Source organism: Oncorhynchus gorbuscha, linkage group LG06 (genome assembly GCF_021184085.1).
Source record: "Oncorhynchus gorbuscha isolate QuinsamMale2020 ecotype Even-year linkage group LG06, OgorEven_v1.0, whole genome shotgun sequence".
NCBI lineage: Eukaryota > Metazoa > Chordata > Actinopteri > Salmoniformes > Salmonidae > Oncorhynchus > Oncorhynchus gorbuscha.
Genome location: NC_060178.1, coordinates 41,168,074 through 41,186,539, shown reverse-complemented (window position 1 = coordinate 41,186,539; position 18,466 = coordinate 41,168,074). Strand labels below are relative to the sequence as shown.

The 18,466-nt window shown below is 44.0% G+C and overlaps 1 pseudogene; it reads left to right on the top strand.

Moving 5' to 3' along the window:
* Positions 1–1,508: 1,508 nt before the first annotated feature.
* Positions 1,509–18,234, top strand: LOC124038679 (annotated as a pseudogene).
* The last annotated feature ends 232 nt before the right edge of the window (positions 18,235–18,466 follow it).

Genomic DNA, 18,466 nt, shown 5'->3' with positions numbered 1-18,466 from the left:
ACTGAAATCCTCTAGATAGTAGAGGGGAAAACAACTGGAGAAGCGGCCACAGACTGCAGGTCGCTTCGGGTAGGCGCAGGCCGTAGTCAACTGAGACACCTGCTCACACGCAGCGTCTGAAGAAGGCACAAAACACGACAGGACAGGGTGATACACAATCACGGCAAAAAAACACGACAGGACAGGGCGAAACGCAATTACAGCATGGAATACAAAACAAGGAACCGACGGAACAGGAACGGATCACAAAGGAATAAATAGGGAGTCTAATCAGGGGAAAGGATCGGGAACAGGTGTGGGAAGACAAAATGATGATTAGGGGAATAGGAACAGCTGGGAGCAGGAACGGAACGACAGAGAGAAGAGAGAGCGAGAGAGTGAGAGAGGGAGGGGGAGAGAGAAGGATAGAACCAAACAAGACCAGCAGAGGGAAACGAATAGCATGGGGAGCACAGGGACAAGACATGACAATAAATGACAAACATGACAACTTCTTGTTTTCACTCTTAGTTAATTCAATATAGTACACCGTGAGCAAAAGTTTTTAAAATAGTTAGTTATTCCATATGCTACAAAGTGCTGTTTAACCATTCCTACCATCCCCCCTGTTGATACATGGCTTTGCCCATGTATCAATACAGCAGCATATTTAAACAGTGACTTAGGTAAAACAGGTATATTCCCTTTATGCCAAATACCTCCTCTATCTACAGCTCCCATTCTGACCCATTTAGTAACTTCCTTAACGGGGGCTCTAAGCTGACTTTCCCTCAGTATTTTGGTGTCGATATGAACTTCCTCCTTTAAGTGTGAGTCTATGTGTGAGTGTGGTTTCCCCCCCCCACTCTCTTCGCTTCCTCATCTGCCCGTCTATTCCCAATACCGACGCTATCCATGCCCTTAGTATGTGCCTCGCATTTACAAATGGCTAATTTTTTTGGTAGTAGAATCCCCTCTAGTAAATTCAAGATTAGTTGCGCGTGAGTGACGGGTTTACCTGCTGTGGTTATCATGCCCCTGTTTCTCCACTGTGCTGCGAATACATGAACAGTGTAAAATGCATAAGCGCTATCAGTATGTATCGTTATGCATTTACCCTTTCCTAATATACAAGCCCTGGTAAGGGCCACAATTTCAGCTTGTTGAGCAGAGTAATTCTTTGGTAAAGCTTCAGCTTCCAGCACCTTAGTGAGGGTCACTACCGCATATCCAGTAGCATTTGAGCCATCTGGATTCTTTCTAGAAGATCCATCAACAAACATAGTTACTTCTGCATCTGTCAAAGGCATATCAGTCAGATCTGCCCTGGGGAGAACCATTTTCTCCGTCTCCGCTACACAATCGTGAGGACTCCCATCTGTGGCTATAGGAATTAGAGTGGAGGGGTTCAAAGTAGTACAACGCTCAATTGTTAAATTTGGCATATTTAACAGAATGATCATACAAGACAAATGTCTAGCTCGTGACATATATGCCATTTTATGTTCCAATAACAAAATTGAGACGGCATGTGGGACCCTCAGTGTCAAATCATGGTATAGTACTACAGATGCTGAGTCCTCCACAGCTCGTGCTGCAGCCACCACAGACTGTAAACACAGGGGCATTGCTTGTCTCACCTCATCGAGACGGGAGGAATAGTAAGCCACTGGTTTACTCTTCCCTCCATGTCTCTGAGTCAACACTGATGTCATGAACCCCTCCCTGCAATCCACAGTCTGTGTGAATTCACGGTCATACCTAGGGAATGCCAGAACAGTGTCAGATATCAATAGCTGTTTAATCGCCACATACTGTTCTTCCGCCTCTTTTGTCCATATTATCTTATCTCTCGCTGTCATAGCCTTACCATAGATCAATTTACTAAGTAACCCTGTATGCAATGAAAAGTGTGGGACCCATGCTCTACAGTAGTTAATCATTCCCAAGAAACTCATCATCTGCTTTTTGTTCAATGGTTTGGGTGCTTCTAAAATGGCTGTCTTCCTCGTTGAATTGAGAGTCCTCCCTTCCTTAGTTATGGTGTGCCCTAAATAGATAACTTGTCTCTGCCAGAGCTGTAACTTCCTCTTATTAACTTTGTGACCTTGGTCAGCTAAGAAGAGGAACAGAGCAAGAGTATCCTCTTTACAGGCCTCCTGTGAGGAGTTAGACAACAGGATATCATCCACATATGTCAAAATTTGACTTCCCCGTGGAGGGTCGAATTTTCCGAGATTTCTAGTGATAGCCTGACAATAGATAGTGGGGCTCTCGAGATAGCCTTGGACTAGGCGGCTATACGCCCATTTCTGACCCAAGAAAGTAAATCCAAACCACCCCTGACTGTCTGGATGTAGTGGAATACTAAAAAATGCATTGGCCAGGTCTATCACAGTAAAGTAAGCATTCCCAGGCCTCAACTGGGTATTGTTTTTGGTAAGGTCTATAATCTGATTTAGGAACCACTTGCACCGGCATTACACCCTTAATTAATCCCACATCTCCGGGACCTTGAGACCACAGATGTTCGGGTATCTCTTTTAAATCGTCTTCCTGTTCTACTGTCAAAAGGTATTCTGCTTCTCAGAACCCTCCCACACTATCACTAATGTGCACTGCGGGGGCACAATTTGCTCTCCAGTTCAGTTTCTATCTATCAGTGGAGGGGCTATGTTGCAAACCTCCCTCCCCCGTTACCCAGTCTGTCAGTTTTTTTCCCTTCGACACCCAGTATCCCATATCTTTCCACTGCTCAGTGTCTTCTTTAGCTAGGGCCACATGGGGGCACCATTTTTCTCTGTACAAGGCCTGGATATGAGTAGGCAGTTCTACCTCCACGGCTGCATGAGTTAAGTCATAGTAAAGCCATTTTAGACCAATGGTTCGCTCAGTGGTTCTCAGAAGTGTCCTCTCATATATCAGGTCGGGGCCGAGGTGTCTGTTATACCACAGTGTGCAGTGCAAGTCATCTGGCGACATTTTAGTTAGTCCTGATTTTATATCATCTGTCAGTTCTATCAATGCTTTGGGTATGTCTGTTAACCCTCCCCTCAATAGATCTTGACTATACCAATAATTTGGTTCTCCTTCCCCACAGATTACCACGTTATCTTTAACCACCTGAGCTTTCATACCTTTGTCTGTAGGCGTTATGGCAATATTCAAGAGTTTCATGACATCTCTCCCCAATAGATTCACAGGACACAACTTTGATATGAGTACTGGGACCGTCGCCTCCCCCTCAGTCATTTCATGTCTGAGCGTTATGGGAGTCGAGAGTCTCTCTACACAGTGATGGCCAGACGCAGAACGAACAAGTATCTTATCCCCTGAGGGATGAATCCCTGGTGGTGCATCCTCACTACATATGGCTGTCCTGCACGCCCCCGTATCACACAGAAATTTTATTCTCTTCCCCATAACTGCAAGTGTCAAAAAAGGTTTTTCTTCCTGAGCAAGAGCGAGGTCTACTGTTGCTAATTCAAATACCTCCGTCTCTGCGTCAATTTGATCTAGATTGTTGAGGTCTGAAGCACTATTACTAGTCACTGTCTTTTTCGCTGTACCAGTCCACTACTTCATTCCTGACTATTATAGCAGCGTCAGTCTCTAGTCAGGATTTATCTTCCTCGCTGTCCGAGTCAGATTTAGGGCGTCTCTCTCTATTTCCCTTTTTGCCCCCTTTTCTCTGTGGCTTTTGTTTACAAAAGCGGCTCTGATGCCCCTTTTTTTTTACAATATCCACATGGAGCCCTGCATTCCTTGGCGAAATGTCCGTTTTGGTTACAGTTATAAGATTTTAGCTCCCCTATTACACAGGTAATGTCTCCCGTCTTTTGACACTCCTGTAACCGAGTGTTAAAACCAAACAAAAATATCTCAATTTCTTCCCTGCCCTGTTGGCTCTAAATATGTTATCTTCCCCTATTTATTCTCAATGATAAATATGACTTTCTCTCTGTTACAATACCAAATCCCTAATAGCCCATTCAAAAAACTTCACAGCTAATGTTATAAGACAGAATCCTGAACCACTTTCTCATTTGCGGTTCAAACAGTAATTCTAACCCTCAACCAAAACTGCTTCATTTCTAATGAATTTACCTTAATACTAGTAACTCAATATGACCCCATTCATTATACAAATGACTCTCCCCCGAGGCTGATCAGACCTTGGGAGCCAGTCATGATAAGGTCAAAAGGTCATACCATATTAGGCATAAAGAACCCTTTATCTTTTGAATAGAAATAGTCACCTGTATAATTCAAACCCATAAAAAAACATCTCATAAGGTTCCATATGTGAGCCTGCCTCTTTAAAATACCCTTGCACTAAACAAACAGTTCTAACAGTTGTTCCATGTGTATAATTTGCAGACCTTTTTAAAGCGTATCTCTCCCCAAAGTTATAATCCCAGGAGGCCTCTAAAGTGAGCCACCTCACCCCTAACTATCATTCCCTAATGCTATTTCGAATCAGAAACTCAATAAGTGAACTATAACTAAACCTAATGATAATTCCCCTTTGACTCAAATCATTAATCATAAGTTTTAAACATCGTCTACGGATATGTTTACTTAAATGACCATGCTACCTTTAGATACAATTAACCCGATAACATTATTATCCAATTAATTACTTTTTCTTTCTGCCGCAAATGTCATACATTTCACAGTGTAAGGAATCCGTAATTTAATCCCCGATATTTAATAAATATGCATTCGCATTCTCTCATGGCTCCTTTAATTTACTTATCTTGGGTAACTTTCATCCGTTCCGGAACAGAGAGTTCTACCTAAACCTGCCAGAACACACTGTTCAACTAAGTTAAATCAAACCCAAAAATTGACTATAACCAATAAACAAATAAACAAAACACTTTTATCTCAACTTCTGAAAGGTTTACTCGAAGCCTCAATACACACTCTAATAGCCATACAGTTTGCTCCGTTATTGCCAGTTTTCTGGTGACAAAAGTGTCGCGCTAGTGACGTCATCATCAAGCGCTCAATCTGCCAATTCGTAGCGACTTCAAATTAATTGTAAATAATTATTGTTCGATTAACCAAACCTAATTTGTCACATCTGTTCAAATTCTGAATTATAATTTACCACCCCAACCAATCATCTCTAAATTCGCCAATTTTATAAAATCTTTTCGATGGGCATAAATCATAATTGTCTCTTTGTTATCATTTAGAATCCAATTTGCTCTAAATACCTGTCTCGTCTTTGACTTAGTATTTTAATTACAACTCTATTCCCAATACGTTATTCACTTGTCTAATTACAACTCAGACCAGCATTAGCGAGAATGCAGAGAATGCCTTGTCTCTGGGAACAGGGAAATCCCCTTAACCCAAACATTTACTCCTACAACGACACCCAATAATTCTTATGATCCCTTCACGTCGTTCGTTTTAAATCTCTTGATGTATCATGTAACTTATTTTTCTCTCTTCGAATTGTCGTCCTACAATATTTTTTTCCACTGTCATACACTCAAACCACTGTGATTACCGTGCACTGTCCCTTTAAGATAAGACTTTTCCTTTGTTCCCCGCAATGAGAACGGAAACCAGATCGTTTTTAGAATACGTTACTTTTTTGTTCAAATTCACTGGCGTTACCTTAACCAAACATCAATAATCAGAAAAACAATCACAACTTCTTACGATTAAACTATTCTTACCTAATTTATAGTCAAAAGCGTTGCACTATATAGCCCCATTTGAGTGTCTAGCAATTCCGTTGCTTGGCTATAGACACAAATCTGCCCGCCTTTGTAAAATATATATTCCCTATTCCGATTGAGTTCAGTTTTAAATTATAATCAGAGTAAACCCAACCGAACTTCTCAATTTAATTTACCCTAACATTTAACGTACCCTGTTTTTGTGTTAAACTTCTCATGTCAATTGATTCATAAATAGCCATAACGTCCAGGCAGGCTGGAATTGTATTGTATCTCTCCGTTATCCCCTTTTTCACAGTTAATTGTATTTGTTACTCCGACATCTAGACAACAGAAAATAGCCCAAATTTGAACGCCCAAAGTTTTCCCTCAGTTCCCTTTCTTTACTCGATTGTCGCCTCTGACTTCCCCACAGTTAAATTACAACCTGTTGATGATTTTTTCGTGGAGTGTTACACTCCCAATTTTGTTACAATTAAAACATCTTGTATTTTTCTTTTTCACATTATTACCACGTTCCTTATTTATTTGTTTTACCAGAAATTCTAACTTTTCGACATCTAGGCGTCCGTCAAAACCATACCCTTTTCCCCATTTAGGACAGAAATCTACATTCCTTCTATCTTTTTTGTTTCATATAACGGTAATCTTCCGTCTCTTCAGAAAGCAGTTTAGAAGGGTTACTACCCATTATAATACATTCCTGCCCCAAAATAATTCCAATCTCCAACCCTTTATGTTAATTTCTCTTCATTGGAATCCTTATCTACTTACGCCTAGTAATTCCAATATTTAACACCTTATGGTTAATATCTCTTTTATTGGGATCCTCATCTACTAAAGTCTGACATTAAGTCTCACCCGTATACGATACATTACTGTTCCTTTAGGACTTTTGCTAAGATTGTCGCTCCAAATCAGCCTACTTGTAGGGTTGACCGAAGACAAATAGACCGAGTCTCAAGAGTCTCCGTCCACTCGTCGTTCAATCTGATACTAGTTTTCACCCGTATACAGCGATCAAAGTTCCTATAGGACTTTGAACTTAAAATATCGCCCCAAATATAGCTTAATCTGTAGAGTTGATTGAAAATGACCAACGGAAAAGCAACTCAATTGTTCCCCATAATCTAAAAAATAAGGACCACCAACCTGCAGTGTCTATTTCCAAGATCTATATATCTATGGGGTCACTTGTTCCGTCTCTCCGCTGGATACATTGTTCAATCTGACATTTAACTCACCCGTATACAGTAATCCTCGTTCCTTTAGGACTTTTAACTTAAACTATGTCGCTCCAAACATAGCCTACTTGTAAAGTTGACCGAAAACAAATGGACCGAGGCCAGTCCCAAAACCAATCCTGCAGTGTCTATTCTTGAAAGCTGATGGCATAAAATCACCTGTTCCATTTCTTCCCACGGAACCTCAACCACACGATCACTTTTCACTATCAAGAACACAGACTACTAAAAACCGGGAAAGACCCCCCCCCGTCCATTCATCGCTCAATCTGACATTAGTTTTCACCCGTATACAGTGATCACTGTAGGACTATACAGTAATCCCTGTTCTCTATAGGACTTTGAACTACAATGTCGCTCCAAGCATAGCCTATTTGTAGAGTTGACTTTTAAACTGAGAACAACTTAAATCACTCTATGATAATTTAAATCATTCCCCCTTAATCAAGAATAAAACATACTGACCTTATCGCCGACTGGGAAAGCAATGTTCGTTGTATCTAGTCACTCTCTCTGTTCTCTGTGATAATACGCAGGCCTGTTTAAGTTAACCTCAATTCAGAGGTCAGGTCTTTAGTAAAACGAGTCAAACTCGTCCGTGCACGATTTTCAGCGTATTACCTTCAGATAAAGATATTTAGATCCGGCTTCGAAGGACCAAATTGATAGAGGAATTTTAAATTCCCTTATGTTTTATTGCCAAAACCAATTAAATTCGCACTCATTTCTAATTCATGATAAGTTGTAAGTTTATCATTTGCATGAATTAGCAAGAGACCAGTCTTAAAAAACAAGTTCAGCATTTATTCTTGATGAGTACTGACCCAAAATACAAAGAACATTACATTTTAAATCTGAAGAAGACATAAAATGACGTCATCAGTTACACCCCCTCTCCCAGTCTTACAATCGCGTAGTATTCGGTCCTGGAGATAGTTTCACTCCCCTCATAAACTACATTCCAACCTGCCTAAAGGATATACTTCTCTCTGCTAATGGAATCCAACCAAAACATTCTTATCTGTTTGAAGTACTATCTTATCTCTGCTTTAAAACTTTCCCAGGAGACACAGACACAATTAATTTCTGCTTACATTTTCAGTAACAGTACAATTAAGAATCCATACTTTTCAAATCATAACATAATAGTATTAGCATGAATGGTTCTAATCATTAAAGTATACATAATTGATCATCTAAACTATATTTTCCTCTATCAGCACTTCTTCAAATTTCTGCATTATTGTTGTGAAATAGGTCCAGGAAGTTGCTGTGCAGTTGTTCATGGACAAGGCTCTCCACCCAGAGATCCGCATGCTTGCCTGCATTGTTCTGTTTGAGACAAAGACCCAATGGGCCTGGTGATTACTTTAGCTAGCATTCTGAAAACAGAGAAAAATCTGCATGTGGCTAGCTTCACCTACTCTCACATGAAGTCCCTGACCAGGAACACCGCCCCTGACTTTGCCTCAGTGTAAGAGCACTCTTTCACCTTTACATGTCATTACATCTCTCTCAATATCTATGGAATCAGATTTAATAACATAGTTGCTATTCCTTCATTTTAGTGCTGCTGCCTGCAATGTTGCTGTCAAGATGCTCAGCACCAAATGTAGAAGATTGAGCTATCACTTCAGTCAAGCCATCCACCTGGATGCCTATTCCAGTAAGGTCCTCCTCTTATCTTCCTTGGCTTGCAACGACTGGCCCATTAGCATCATTCACTAAACATCAACAAAGTCAATCATTAACAGTCATTTTTCCCCATTTTAAAGATCCCCTGAGGATTGGTGCTGCTGCCAGTGCTTTCTACATCAACGATGCTGCCACACTTTTCCCCAGAACTGTCGTGGCCAAAGCTCGTTGTTGCTTGCTGATGTTCTTGAGGTAAAGGCGTTTTTTTCAAAGTTCCTTGAAATTATAATGATTGAGAACATTTAAAACACTTTTTAACTGTCCAAGCTTAATGTTTGCGCCTTAGGTTGGAGTGAGAACTGAGGGAATCCAGGAGGCTCTTCTGAAATTACCCCCAGCTCCTGAGAATGCTGACAGGATCACCAAGATGAGGTGTGTCATTAAGGCTGTAAGTATCAACAATCACTACGTTACACATTTATCTTAAATTGCTTCAATCCCTGTGGATTTTTAAAATTAAATTGATCAATCAGGTTTGCTTTACTGATCTATCCACAGCTGTCTGACTGGAGGTCCATAGCCACAAGAAAGCCCCTAGCCTCCATATATGTGAAGTTCTTTGGACAGGAAATTGCCTCATCGATCAGGCACTTCAGGTACAACAGATGATATAACTTAATAGTCTCCAAAAGTATTCATAAACCATTCACAGTTGATGGACAAACCAGCTAAACCTAATAATATCCCACAGCTTGCCAACAGTCCTTCTGCACGCGCTTTGGGAAAAAATGCCTTGAAGGCACTGTTGGCTGGAGCAACTTTCCAGTATGTTAAGCCCCTGCTGGCTGCAGAGGTGCGTCGCATCTTCCCCACCGCTGTTGGTTTGCCCATGGAGCTCAGTTACTACACTGCTGCTGTCGCTAAAGCATACGTCAAAGGTAACTATATCATAATAGTTCTTGCTTAGTAATTAGTAGTTCTTCGCTAGATCTCTGATCTCCCATATGAATGTGCTTGTATCTTTTAGTTCCCGCTCTAGATCCAGCAAATCAGAGAGCAGCAGCTTTTCCAGCTCCTCCAGCTCCCGCATCTCCAAGGTAAGGCTACTGTCTCTCACAAAACTCTTTGAGTCAGATATTGAGTTGACAAACAAGGCACAGACTTGTTGCAAACATACATAGATGTTAAATATGTGAAGAGAATTTATTGAATGTATTGGTATTTTTACCCAAATAGCCTTATGGCCCCGACCAGCTTTACGACCCCAACGTCCGCAAATTCCAAAAGAATCACAAGGTACAATATTGAGGAATTTTAATCTACGGTATGTTTGACAAAAATAAATGTTTGGATGAAAGTTTTTCCGTAAATACCCTGGGTTTTGCTGTTTGTTTGCAGGACTCTCAAGCCACCTCCAATGTCATCTCCAGAAGCCAGAGCAGTGCCTCTAGCTTCCATGCCATTTACAATCAGGTGACACTTCACCATTATAACTTGAGTCAAGATTATCATCTCTTTCATTGTGTGCCATTGGGAGAGAGCGCAGAGATGAATTAAGATTTAAAATGTGTTTCTCTTCTCAGGACAAATTCCTTGGCAATAAACTTGCCCCTAAGGTGATCATCCTCTTCCGTTTAGTGAGAACTGACCATAAGATAGAGGGATACCTGTAGTGAATTTCCTCCTCTTCTTCCGAAGAGGAGAGGCGAAACGGATCAGAGGACCAATATGCGGCGTGGTAAGTGTCCATGGTTCTTTTTAATACGTTAAGGTACACATGAACAACTGACTACCTCACCCTCTCACCTTCCCCCCCTACTCACAAGGCAGGCAATACGCTCGACCTCATCTTTACTAGATGCTGTTCTTCCACTAACCTCAATGCAACTCCCCTCCAAGTCTCCGACCACTACCTTGTATCCTTTTCCCTCTCGCTCTCATCCAACACCTCCCACACTGCCCCTACTCAGCTGGTATCGTGCAGTCCCAACCTTCGCTCTCTCTCCCCCGCTACTCTCTCCTCTTCCATCCTATCATCTCTTCCCTCTGCTCAAACCTTCTCCAACCTATCTCCTGATTCTGCCTCCTCAACCCTCCTCTCCTCCCTCTCTGCATCCTTTGACTCTCTATGTCCCCTATCCTCCAGGCCGGCTCGGTCCTCCCCTCCCGCTCCGTGGCTCGATGACTCATTGCGAGCTCACAGAACAGGGCTCCGGGCAGCCGAGCGGAAATGGAGGAAAAATCGCCTCCCTGCGGACCTGGCATCCTTTCACTCCCTCCTCTCTACATTTTCCTCCTCTGTCTCTGCTGCTAAAGCCACTTTCTACCACTCTAAATTCCAAGCATCTGCCTCTAACCCTAGGAAGCTCTTTGCCACCTTCTCCTCCCTCCTGAATCCTCCCCCCCCCTCCTCCCTCTCTGCAGATGACTTCGTCAACCATTTTGAAAAGACGGTCGACGACATCCGATCCTCGTTTGCTAAGTCAAACGACACCGCTGGTTCTGCTCACACTGCCCTACCCTGTGTACTGACCTCTTTCTCCCCTCTCTCTCCAGATGAAATCTCGCGTCTTGTGACGGCCGGCCGCCCAACAACCTGCCCGCTTGACCCTATCCCCTCCTCTCTTCTCCAGACCATTTCCGGAGACCTTCTCCCTTACCTCACCTCGCTCATCAACTCATCCCTGACCGCTGGCTACGTCCCTTCCGTCTTCAAGAGAGCGAGAGTTGCACCCCTTCTGAAAAAACCTACACTCGATCCCTCCGATGTCAACAATTACAGACCAGTATCCCTTCTTTCTTTTCTCTCCAAAACTCTTGAACGTGCCGTCCTTGGCCAGCTCTCCCGCTATCTCTCTCTGAATGACCTTCTTGATCCAAATCAGTCAGGTTTCAAGACTAGTCATTCAACTGAGACTGCTCTCCTCTGTATCACGGAGGCGCTCCGCACTGCTAAAGCTAACTCTCTCTCCTCTGCTCTCATCCTTCTAGATCTATCGGCTGCCTTCGATACTGTGAACCATCAGATCCTCCTCTCCACCCTCTCCGAGTTGGGCATCTCCGGCGCGGCCCACGCTTGGATTGCGTCCTACCTGACAGGTCGCTCCTACCAGGTGGCGTGGCGAGAATCTGTCTCCTCACCACGCGCTCTCACCACTGGTGTCCCCCAGGGCTCTGTTCTAGGCCCTCTCCTATTCTCGCTATACACCAAGTCACTTGGCTCTGTCATAACCTCACATGGTCTCTCCTATCATTGCTATGCAGACGACACACAATTAATCTTCTCCTTTCCCCCTTCTGATGACCAGGTGGCGAATCGCATCTCTGCATGTCTGGCAGACATATCAGTGTGGATGACTGATCACCACCTCAAGCTGAACCTCGGCAAGACGGAGCTGCTCTTCCTCCCGGGGAAGGACTGCCCGTTCCAAGATCTCGCCATCACGGTTGACAACTCCATTGTGTCCTCCTCCCAGAGCGCTAAGAACCTTGGCGTGATCCTGGACAACACCCTGTCGTTCTCAACCAACATCAAGGCGGTGGCCCGTTCCTGTAGGTTCATGCTCTACAACATCCGCAGAGTACGACCCTGCCTCACACAGGAAGCGGCGCAGGTCCTAATCCAGGCACTTGTCATCTCCCGTCTGGATTACTGCAACTCGCTGTTGGCTGGGCTCCCTGCCTGTGCCATTAAACCCCTTCAACTCATCCAGAACGCCGCAGCCCGTCTGGTGTTCAATCTTCCCAAGTTCTCTCACGTCACCCCGCTCCTCCGTTCTCTCCACTGGCTTCCAGTTGAAGCTCGCATCCGCTACAAGACCATGGTGCTTGCCTACGGAGCTGTGAGGGGAACGGCACCTCAGTACCTCCAGGCTCTGATCAGGCCCTACACCCAAACAAGGGCACTGCGTTCATCCACCTCTGGCCTGCTCGCCTCCCTACCACTGAGGAAGTACAGCTCCCGCTCAGCCCAGTCAAAACTGTTCGCTGCTCTGGCCCCCCAATGGTGGAACAAACTCCCTCACGACGCCAGGACAGCGGAGTCAATCACCACCTTCTGGAGACACCTGAAACCCCACCTCTTTAAGGAATACCTAGGATAGGATAAGTAATCCCTCTCACCCCCCCCCTTTAAGATTTAGATGCACTATTGTAAAGTGACTGTTCCACTGGATGTCATAAGGTGAATGCACCAATTTGTAAGTCGCTTTGGATAAGAGCGTCTGCTAAATGACTTAAATGTAAATGTCTTAAATGTGAAAACTCAAAACAGTCCTATCTGGTGCAAACACAGAGACAGGAACAATCACCCACAAACACACAGTGAAACCCAGGCTACCTAAGTATGATTCTCAATCAGAGACATCTAATGACACCTGCCTCTGATTGAGAACCATACTAGGCCGAAACATAGAAATACCCAAAACCTAGAAAAACAAACATAGACTGCCCACCCAACTCACGCCCTGACCATACTAACTAAATACAAAACACAGGAAATAACGGTCAGAACGTGACAGTACCCCCCCAAATGTGCGGACTTCGGCCGCAAAACCTTGACCTATAGGGGAGGGTCTGGGTGGGTGTCTGTCCGCGGTGGCGGCCCTGGCGCGGGACGCTGACCCCACTTCCCCATTGTCTTAGTCCGCCTTATTGTCCGCCTCCGTGGCTTTCTCACCATGGCAACCCCTCTCAATGACCACGCTGGACAGAGGGGCAACTCGGGACAGAGGGGCAGAAACTCTGGGCCGAGGAGCAGCTCGGGACAGAGGGGCAAGGGCTCTGGCGCCTCTGGGCTGAGGGGCTCTGGCGCCTCAGACTCCGGCCGCGGCGCCGGACAGGCGGGAGACTCCGGCAGCCGCGCCGGACAGGCGGGAGACTCCGGCAGCGGCGCCGGACAGGCGGGACCACCTGCAGGGAGGAGACAGAGAGACAGCCTGGTACGTGGGGCTGCCACAGGAACCACCAGGCTGGGGAGACCTTCAGGAGGCTTGGTGTTAGGAGGAGCCTGAAGGACCAGGCTGTGGGGGAGCACTGTAGCTCTGGTGCTCAACCTTGGCACCACTTCCCCAGGCTGGACAACTACTCTAGCCCGGACCCTCCAGAGTGCAGGCACAGGTTGAACCGGGCTGTGGGTAAGCACGGGAGATCTAGTGCTTACTACATGCACCTCTCCCTTAGGCTCCACTCCCACATTTGCCCGGCACGAGCGGAGCGCAGGCAGAGGACGCACTGCACCCTCCCAGCGCCCTTAAGACACAGCATGCAGAGCCGGCGCAGGATAACCTGGACCAAAACTGCGTACCGGCGACCAGACCCACTGAGCAGACACCATACGCCCTGGCTCAATGCCCACACTCGCATGGCACTTTCGGGGGGCTGCCCTATCACGCACCGGGCTATGGGCACGCTCTGGCGACACCATGCGCTTAACCGCATAACACGGTGCCTGACCAGTAATGCGCTGCTTATCATAAGCATGAGGCATGAGCTCAGGTCTGCTACCTGGCTTAGTACCACAACTCGTGTGCACCCCCCAAAAAAAATTTGGGGGCTGCCCCTCGTACCTGTCGCGCTGCCGTGCTGCCTCCTCATATCGCCGCCGCTCAGCTTTCGCTGCCTCCAGCTCTGCTTTGGGGCGGCGATATTCCCCAGCCTGTGCCCAGGGTCCCTCTCCATTCAGTATCTCCTCGCATGTCCAGGAGTCCTGTGATGCTGGCCTCTGTTGTTGATGCTGCTGCTGTCGTCGCTGTCCATTAACACGCCACTTGGTCCTTGGTGGGTGGGTGATTCTGTAATGAATTTCCTCCTCTTCTTCCGAAGAGGAGAGGCGAAACGGATCAGAGGACCAATAAGCGGCGTGGTAAGTGTCCATGGTTCTTTTTAATACGTTAAGGTACACATGAACAACTGACTACAAAAAAACAAGAAATGTGAAAACTCAAAACAGTCCTATCTGGTGCAAACACAGATACAGGAACAATCACCCACAAACACACAGTGAAACCCAGGCTACCTAAGTATGATTCTCAATCAGAGACAACTAATGACACCTGCCTCTGATTGAGAACCATACTAGGCCGAAACATAGAAATACCCAAAACATAGAAAAACAAACATAGACTGCCCACCCAACTCACGCCCTGACCATACTATACTGGTCCTTCTGTAGCTCAGTTGGTAGAGCATGGCGCTTGTAACGCCAGGGTAGTGGGTTCGATCCCCGGGACCACCCATACGTAGAATGTATGCACACATGACTGTAAGTCGCTTTGGATAAAAGCGTCTGCTAAATGGCATATATTATTATTATTATACTAACTAAATACAAACACAGGAAATAACGGTCAGAACATGACAATACCAGGTTACTGCTTACTTGAACAAAGCTACTTCCAGACTGCAGATCATTATGGCTGTCCTTGATGACATCTGGAAACTATGTGCTGATGGTGTTCTGCTCAGCAAACACAAAGTCACTGTAAGATCAAATATCTTGTAAATGGTGCTACAATATACGTTTTCTGATCGTTTTTTTAATGTCATTTTTTAATGTTTAGGTTGTCCCGTGGGTAGCAATAACATCTAAGGTATACTAAAAAAATGTACACTTTATTTTGTTCTCCTAATTAGGCCAAGATTGCTTGGGGTGCAGAGTGCAAGGATTATAACACCTTTATCACTGCTGAGACTGGTCTTGTTGGCCCATGCCCTGCAGTTCATCTGAGGTTGTCTTGGGACAGACTCCCCAAGGTTCCCAAGGCTGTTTGGCGCTATGTTAGGATGTACGGTTACTCATTTGTTATTTACTAGTGATAGCTGAATAATGTTACAGAACAAATCAAGAACAACTTCTGATTTGTGTAACCTTGTCTCTTCTAGCGTGTCTGAATTCATCCCTGGGTACATCCCATATTACCTGGCTGACTTGGTTCCACTGCAAAAAGACAGAAATAGTGAGAAACAGATTCAATTCACTGTGGTTGCAACATCTGAAAGGACCCTGGATGTCATTCTGAAAACACCCAAGGTGAGGAACATTGTTTTTCCCACAATAGCATTTTCTGCTGTTTTATTTCTCCAGACTTCTCTTCTTGGTTGACTGTTTCTGATTTGTGTATCTAAATCACAGATGACACTGTATAAACTGGGTGTGAACCTCCCCTGTTCTCTGCCCATTGAGTCTATGACTGATCTTTCTCCCTTTGATGACAACATTGTTAACCAAATCCACTACTTGTTTTCTGAAGTCAACGTAGGTAAGCAGAAACATTAAAAAAACTAAAAAACAAAACAATGTCACAGTACAACGTTAAAAAAGGACAGGAAGGTATAAATTAACACTATTGTTTTCCAGTTAAATGTAGCATGTCCAGAGACACATTGACAACATTCAACAACAGGAAGTACAAGATCAAGATGCCGCTCTCCTGCTACCAAGTTTTGGCTCAGGATTGCACCATAGAGCTCAAATTCATGGTTCTGCTGAAGAAGGATCACGCATCTGAACAAAACCACATCAATGTGAAAATCTCTGACATGTGAGTATTGTTTTAGAAAACAATTGCTTTTGACACAAATATATTTCTTAGTTCCATCAATAACAATGTATGAAATATTATCTTTGACACTTCCAGTGATGTTGACCTGTACCCTGAGGACAATGATGTGATAGTGAAGGTCAATGGAATGGAAATTTCCAAAGACAACCTCCCATACGAGGACCCCTCAGGTTTCTCATGCTCCTTCAACCTTATTTATCAACATCACAATAACTAGAATAATCTAATGTACTGCTGTAATAAGATAATAGAAAATGGCCTCATCCATAAACTACATCATTGTTTATTTTCTTGCCTAAGGTTCTATCAAGATCAAACAGAAGGGTGAAGGTGTGTCTCTCTATGCCCCAAGCCATGGTCTCCAAAAAGTCTACTTTGATAAGTACTCATGGAAGGTGATTGGAATCTTACGTCATAATATCAATAATACTGTATCATTAAATGTATGAATAGCGTATTACTTGTTTAAACCTGTTAGTCCTATAGGGGCAGTATTTCATTTTTATGGATAAAAACACGTGCCCGTTTTAAGCGCAATATTTTGTCACGAAAAGATGCTCGACTATGCTTGGAATTGATAGTTTTGGAAAGAAGACACTCTGACGTTTCCAGAACTGCAAAGATTTTCACTGTGAGTGCCTTAGAACTAAAGCTACAGGCAAAACCAAGATGGTTGAGCGACCAGGAAATGAACAGGATTTTTGAGGGTACGTTTTCCATGATCGCCTTATATGGCTGTGAATGCGACAGGAATGAACGGACACTTTCTAGCGTTTCCCCAAGGTGTCTGCAGCATTGTGACGTATTTGTAGGCATATCATTGGAAGATTGACCATAAGAGACTACATTTACCAGGGGTCCCGCACGGTGTCTGTGTGGAAATTGGTGCGCAAAAGTCACCTACCAGTATTTTTCCATCCGAATCAGAGAAGAATGCAGGCTTCTAGGACTGGCATTTCAATGAAGAGATATATGACAAAACACCTTGAGGATTGATTCAAACAAAGTTTTCCATGTTTCAGTCGATATTATGGAGTTAATTCGGAAAAAAGTTCGACGTGTAGGTGACTGAATTTTCGGTTAGTTTCGGTAGCCAAATGCATAGTAACAAAACGGAACGTTGTGTCCTACACAAGCATCTTTCAGGAAAAACTGGACATCTGCTATGTAACTGAGAGTCTCCTCATTGAAACATCTGAAGTTCTTCAAAGGTAAATTATTTTATTTGATCCCTTTGCTGGTTTTTGTGAATATGTTGCGTGCTAAATGCTAACGCTAAATGCTAAGCTAGCTATCACCACTCTTACACAAATTATTGATTTTCTCTGGTTCTAAAGCATATTTTGAAAATCTGAGACGACAGGATTGTTAAGAAAATGATAAGCTTGAGAGCAGGTATATTTATTTCATTTCATTTGCGATTTTTAGAAATCGCTAATGTTGCGTTATGGTAATGAGCTTGAGGCTGTAGTCACGATCCCGCATGCGGGATGGGGCGGACTAAGAGGTTTTAAAGGGTAGTAATACATAAGCTACAGTTGTTCTAAATTGTTGTGTGACTTTGGCACTCAGATTAAAGTTGTGGACTGGATGAAGGGACAGACCTGTGGACTCTGTGGAAGGGCTGATGGCGAAAACAGACAGGAGTACCGTACACCCAGTGGCCGCCTGACCAAGAGCTCAGTCAGCTTTGCCCATTCCTGGGTGCTTCCTTCTGATAGCTGCCGTGATGCGTCTGGTAAGTCTTAGCCTACCGCTTATGCTGCATTACAAATGTCAGTTCATTTAGTTAACATATTATTGCTGTACCTCTCTATGTCAGAATGTCTCATGAAGCTTGAGTCTGTGAAGCTGGAGAAGCAACCCCATCACCATTGGTTTCCACTGCCTGCCCGTTGGTGAGTCTATAATGGACAACTGTTTTACTGAAGACACCATACTGTTCTGATGTATCCAATAAATACTGATCTGCAGTTCCTCATTTCTTTCTTTCCTATTACAGATTCCAACCTGAACCGCTCTGAAGGTCTGAGCAGCATCTATGAGAAGAGTGTGGACCTGATGGAGAAGACAGAAGCCCATGTGGCCTGTCGCTGCTCTGAGCAGTGCATTTAGTGCTCTGGTGGAGCAGATACTGTAACTTTTATAACAGAAAATATGTAATTTCACATCACTGAGATGAAACCTACAACATTATTGACCACTCAAATTGTAATAAATCCAACTGTGCATTCAAAGATGGTCTCTGATACATTTTTCCACATTTTTCATTTGCAAAAAGAGCCCTCTAATAAGATACATTTAATGGCCATCACTTTTCATGGTGAATTATGAAATTTAAAAAACG